Source organism: Ochotona curzoniae, unplaced genomic scaffold (assembly GCF_017591425.1).
Source record: "Ochotona curzoniae isolate NIBS_2020 unplaced genomic scaffold, NIBS_Ocur_1.0 scaffold_1852, whole genome shotgun sequence".
Lineage (NCBI taxonomy): Eukaryota > Metazoa > Chordata > Mammalia > Lagomorpha > Ochotonidae > Ochotona > Ochotona curzoniae.
This window is the reverse complement of record NW_024467087.1, coordinates 50,981,852-50,988,770: the sequence shown is the minus strand read 5'-3', so window position 1 is coordinate 50,988,770 and position 6,919 is coordinate 50,981,852.

Sequence of the window (6,919 nt, the reverse complement as noted above, 5' to 3'; positions counted from 1 at the left end):
GATATCCTCGAGACAGTCAGATACTGACTTATTTTATTCGGGCCACACTGTAGCTTCCAGATCATTAAGCATTAAATTGTTAATAACTTGGGATAGGCCAGTGGTCTATTTGTCTAAGAGACTGGACAAGTAGCATCTGGATGCCCCATGCCCGTGAGCCTTTGCTGCCACAGGGGAACTGATATCAGAAGCAGACAAATTAACTTTGAGACTTTTAAAAAATTAACAAACCGGGTTCCCTACCAGGTTCTTGCTTTGCTGGCAGGGCCCCTCCTCCAGTTGGCTAGTGGGAGAGAGTGAGCCAGGTACAAAGTTCTGAACCGTAACTCCCAGTGGAAGGCAAAACGGGTTAAAACACTAAATCCCACACTTTTTTTTTTTTTTAACAGAAAGAGAGGAGACGCATTGCTCCTATCCAGAGATAGTGGAGGAGGTCTTTTCCAGTTGAAATTTCTCACAGGCTGAATCTGATGATTCCTGTCTCAAACAAACAAAAACAAAGCAGAAACTAAAACAAACAAACAAAAAAATAAAACAGAAACGAAAAAAGGTGGGGCATGGATCAGATCCCTCTGCAAGGAACCACTAAAGCTAGATAGAAAAGGTCATTTCGGGTGATTTAACTATTCCCACAGTTCTTAAGATTATAGGTATTAAGCACTTGGTACATCACACCCAGGTGAAGCCTGCAGCTCTGGACCAGGCCAACCTGGACCACAGGTTTTGACCTTACCACTCCATTAAATGTGAAACCCATTCAAAACTAGTGGATGTTCAACACAACCTTGTCTGAACTGAAGGTAACCAACCTGACTACCATAGCCAGCCAGAACTGATCATAATGGCTCGGTGTAGTTTCCTTGGCTGCAATCATAATACTGACGCTTTGGGGCAGCTCCTTGTGACAGGCACCAGAAACAAGAGTGAGCGGAACTCTTAATGGGAAGAAATATTTGTGCTGGCTATTATTCTGTTAACATGCCTATTTTTCTTAAATGTGTTTGTAATTTGCTTGCTTTCCGTCTAGGAGAAATGTTAGGATCAAGGTTACAGTTATTTCATTATGACTGCTTAGTCGGTAAAATTACTTTGTCCTCCGTTCTTTGTCATGTTACCTTTTGGTGGTGTAAGAAGTCTGGTCACTTAGATCATCAAATCAGATAAAAAAAATGAACAACTGCCCCTACCTACTTAACATAAAACTGGATGACAGTCCACTGCCAATGTATGCCAGGAGAACTAGAGATGATAAAAATAACTGGGGAGAAAAACCTTGACTGTATCTCAAATAATAACATTATTTGGTGATGGTCACTCCTAGGACATGGCCAGGCTGTCCAAAAAGAAACAGAAAATATTAACACCTCAGAGATAGCCTTTTAGAAAATATGAGATGAAACCCAACAGGTTGTTATCGTTGATTTTGACATTTTGACATACAAGACATTCTGACAAAGAATAAAAAAAAAAAAAGAAAAAAAAAGAAAGCCAGTGCTAATAACATTTCCTGGCCACAATTGGGAAAACATTGTTGGATACACTTTAGAACTTCCTAAGTCTACTATGAAAAGTGGCCTTGAGTAATATGACTTTTACTTACCAGATGGATGGGCCTGATTTAAAATGGAGTTAAATACCAATGATGGGAGATGCACAATTATAGAGATTATCAAAATCACACAGTGTTAACAACTGGTGCCTCTGTTCCAAATGACAGGTCTCTTCTAATTGCACAACAGTTTAGACCTCCTGGGCCCCTTGTTAGCACCTCTGGTCAGTCCAGTATTCTTGACTCCCTTTGGATTTATGATTTGGACCTTGGATCATAAATTCACTCACGTAGTTCATTCAATCAAGGATTAAAGCAATTAAATTACAGCTAGTAATGCAAAAATACAAAAAAATCTCACTCTACTAACATAGACAGTTCATAAGGGATTATGAAAGTGAAGAGGAGGGAATGAAGGAGAAAAGCAAGCTTGCATGAAGGGTTCACTGAAAAACAGGCTCACACATAGATCATGTAGATGATGGCAGAAATGGCTTGCATGGCAGCCATCGGGAAATGAGCTAACTCTGAGTCAAGAGAGACAAGGCCAGCAATGCCAATGCTAAGAGAAAATGTCAACTAAACAGAAAGTGCCAGGAACTATGCCATACTATTTTGATTGCTCAAGGCTTACAGCTGAATTATTGTTTCTGTCTCTCCCTGTATACTTGTTCCTGTACTCTCCAAAAGCTGATGACAAGAGACATTGGTGCCTCAACCATTGGAGAAAAATCTTGATCGATATCCTCCAGAGTAAAGATCATTTCCTTTCCACTGGTGGCTGTTGAGTCTCTGGTGGTCTTATTTCCATAACTCTGACTCACACTCAGATCTTACATGTGTGTGTGTCTTGCCATGTATTCTCACAAGTTAGCAGACTAATAAAGTTACTCAATATTGAGCTCTGAGCCTCAAAAATATTCTGTACCTATAATTATGAAAAATTGACTAGTGAAGCAATCAGATGACAGTGGTACATAAGAGAACTAGATTGAGTTCATCTCATAGGGTTTACATGTCCTTATCTCATGAGTAAATCTTAGCTTAATTTAGTCACTTGAAGTCAGGGACTGGAAAAGTCTTCTCAGTAATAAGTTTAATTCTGGTGGGCCCAGAAGTAACATACATGACCAAACTCTGTTTACTTTGCTTTTCTGCCCCAAATTAGTATCTCACTTAATAGTTTACTGCCTGGAATTAGTACAGGAAAGACTTCCATAATGCAGAGTAGAACTTTCTACACTATTCAATGTGTTTTAAATTATTATGTTGTAATGAATTAATGTGAGGTCTTTCCTGATTTTCTTAGCTCTTCTAAATTTGATGAATCAGTGGATGTAAAACCTTAGAGTCCTACTCGACCATCCTGCCTTATGATTTAGTCTGTATTTCTAAATTTTTCTTTCACTACATGAGGTAAACTTTATTAATACAGTTGCTGACAGTACTAGGAATATTGTATTTAACTCTGTTTTTAATACACTCAGGTGTACATATGCAAATATTCAAAACTTATTTGAGGTAACTTATTAAAAATATGTGCACAATTTTAAATTATCTGAGCCAATTGCTAGAATGTGAAATAGGTGACTAAAGCCAAACACAGAGAGAAAACACACAGTTAAATGATTTACAAGAAAATTACCTGGAATTTGGCCAAAAGCTTATTGTGATCAATGATTAGACACTCAATAATTATAGGATAAATGAAATAGATTACCCAAACTAAACAAACTACTTTTTGACTTTCAGATCCAACTAACTAGAAAAAAGAAAAAAATAGATCATGTACAGTCTTTAATAAAGTGATTTTGAGAAATGATACATATGTTTCAAATATGTGATCACAGCCGAATACAAAATCTACTTATGATTTGGAAAGGTCATATGTGCTAAGTAACTACTGCTTCTAGCAAATAAACTATCAATTGTACCCAGAAATCATAGCAATTATCTATACATTGATGAAGAAACAAATTAAACAAAATCGAAATAAATACTGAGGAGAGGTGTCATTGAATAGTTATCTTTTACACCATAAAATCTACTGCTTCTATCCTTTTTTTAAAAGATATATTTATTTTGGGCCGGGTGCCATGGCTCAAATGATAATTTTGCTCCCTGTGGCACTAACATCTAGTAAGGATGTAGCTTCATGTCCCCACTACTCCCAATCCAGGTAAAAAGGATTTGCTTTATTTTCACTTGAAAGGTAGATTTTACAGACAGAAAGAGAGACAGAGAGATCATCCATCCACTATGTTCATCCTCCAAATGACTGATTGCAGAGCTGAGCTGAGCTGAAGCCAGGAGACAGGAGCTCCTTTCAGGTCTCCCATGTGAGAGCAAGGGTCCAAGGACTTGAACCATCCTTCACTGCCTTCCCAAGTCATAAGCAGTAAGCTAGATTAGCAGTGGACCAGTCAGGACGTGAATTGATGTCCATTGGAGATGTGTGTGCTGCAGGCGGAGAATTAACCTGATACACCACTGTGTCAGATCCTCTATTCACGTTCTTCATCTGCATATATATGTGTATGCACACATTTAAATATATACACATTCTGCTTTTTGAAAAGTTTATTTTCATTTTATTTGAAAGAAGAAGAAGAAAAAGAAAGAGAGAGAAAGAAAGGGGAAACATCTTCCATCCATTGCTTTATTCTTCAATGCCTAAAGCAGTCAGCGTTAGGCCATGGTTAAATTAACAGCCCAGAACTCAATTTGAGTCTCTCATATGGGTGTCAGGAATATAACTACTTAAACCTCATCTTTACTTCATCTTTTTATTTCTAAGGTGTGCATTAGAAGAACTTGGAATTGTAAGCTGAGCCATGTACTCCACTATGAAATACAGATTTCTCAAGACTTTTTGTTAAGAAAAGGGGGTGGGTTTAGTTCATTTTTAGTTTATTTGAGAATTAATGTTACAATGTTACAGAGCATGAGAGAGAGAAAGAGAGAGAGAGAAAGCGAGTTTCCATTTTCTGGTTCATTCTGCAAATAGCTGTAATGGTCAGTGCTGGGCCTAGCTGAAACCAGTAGCCAGAGGCTTCCTCTGGGCTTCCCACTTGGACGCAAGGGCCCAAGCCATTGGGGTCATTTCTGCTGCATTAACAGGGAGCTGGATAGAAAACAGAGCAGCTGAGAATGGAGCCAGTGCCCAAATGGGATTCCAGTACCACAAGGAAACAGCTGAATGCAGTAAGCTACAGCATTGACTGCACCCAAAACATTTCTTAAATGATGTGCCAAGAGACCATATGCATATGTCAATACTTCAACATATTAGCCAGGATGACTCAGCTTATCAGAATTTCAGAACGTAATCCTACAACAATAATTTGTAACATGACAGATTATTGCTTCTCCAAATACAGCATGAAAGTGGCCAAGACATATATGCAAAGGTATGCAACATCACTAATCATGATGTCAATAAAAACTGAAAAATAAATGGTAACTCACATCCTGAAGGGCAGGTATTATCAAAAACACATAAACTGACAAGTTCAGGTGAGGATATGGAGTTCTTGTATTGTGTCTTGCACTCCAAATTTCATTTGCTTTTTTTTCCTTCTCTTTCTTTCTTTCTTTCTTTTTTCCCTGGGGAACAGTGTAGAAATCCCTCCCAAAATGGCTTCAATGGCTGGAGCTGAGTTGATTCGAAGCCAAGAGCTAGGAGCTTCTTCTGAGTCTCCCACTAAACAGCAATTGAGTTGAACTTTCCTCTTAACACTGCCTTGATCATGTCCCATAAGTTTTTTTTTTGAATTTTTAAATTTTATGGTACAATTTCGTAGAGACTTGGATACCTCTGCAAAAAAAAAAAAAAAAAAAAAAAAAAAATCCCACCCCCTGGCTGATTTTTCCCATGTTGCTATAATAATATAGTTCTTCATGAGGAGTTGTGATTCCATTAGTCTGTTTAGGTGTGCCCCACATTGTTGGCACAGACAATGTCAGACAGTCCAGTATCCCATTATTTACACATTTCCAAGATTCACAGGGAATTCATCTTTGATTTGAAAGTAGGGATGCATATTGCATTATCTTCACATATGAATATTATAGTCTCCTAACACCATCACTATATATTCCCTTAAATGTCAATCCATGAAACAAAGTCAACAAAAGGTATGAATTAGAACAGCAATAACAACAAAATTATAGGACCATGGAGTTGAAAAAAATGTGGCACTGAATGCATGGGTGACAAAAGCAAACCACAAGAGTCTCTTGGGTAAATGAAATCCATGAGCCAGCGATGAATTCGACAAGAGAAAAGAAATCATTTATAATAAGTGAAAATGAAATAAAGAACATCAAAACAAAGAGGATGTAGTAAATAAAACAAAACAAAAGCAAAAACAACACAGTATGGAACGGGTTATTGAACTTACAATTTGCATGATGGCTTCCTTATATTAGAGAGAATATATGGCATTTGTCTTTTGGGATTGACTTATTTCACTGAACATAATGGTCTGTAGTTGCGGCCACCTAGTTGCAAATGGTATCATTTCATTCTTTTTGACAGGTTTTGTTGATGCCTTCATTTGTTTCTAGCATTTTTTTAGTTTCCCCTTTGATTTTCCTCTAACCCATTCTTCATCTAGTAGCATATTCTCCAAGTATGTCTTCTGGGGTATTTCGATGTATTGGTCTCCAGTTTCACTCCAGGATGATTTGAGAAGATGCATGATATAACTTTGAATTTTAAAAATTTTTTCAGGCTCATTTTGTCTCCTATGACATGGTCAGTCCTGGAGAAAGTTCAACATACTGATGAAAAAAAGGATATTCTCCATCTGTAGGAAGAGAGGTTCTGTAGATATCAACTAAGTATATTTGTTCTAATACCTGGGTGAACTCTGTTTTTCCTTGCTGAATTTCTTTCCCATAATTCTGCCCATTGATGTTAATGGGGTATTAAGACCTCCAGTGTTACTGTGTTAGAATCTATTTCGTCCTGGAACTCCATTAATATTTGTTTCACATGGCTATGTGCCCTGGCATCTAGCATGTATACATTTACTATGGTCAGCTCTTCTAGCTGACTGAATCCTTTGATCCTTATGTGGTGTCTTTCTTCATCTCTTCTAATGTTTTTCACATCATATCTATATATATGAGATTGCTAAGCCAACTTGCTTTTCCTTTCCATTAGCCTGCAATATCTTTTTCCATGCTTTCCTTTTCAGTTTCCACCTATGTTTGTTTGTGAGATGTGTTTCCTGTAGGCAATGGACAGATGGGTCCTATTTTTTTGATCCAGTCCGTGCCATGATATATTTAAATAGCAAGATGTTAGACTTATACCTGTTGCTGAAGGACTATACTGTTTTAATAGCATGGGAGGGGGAACAT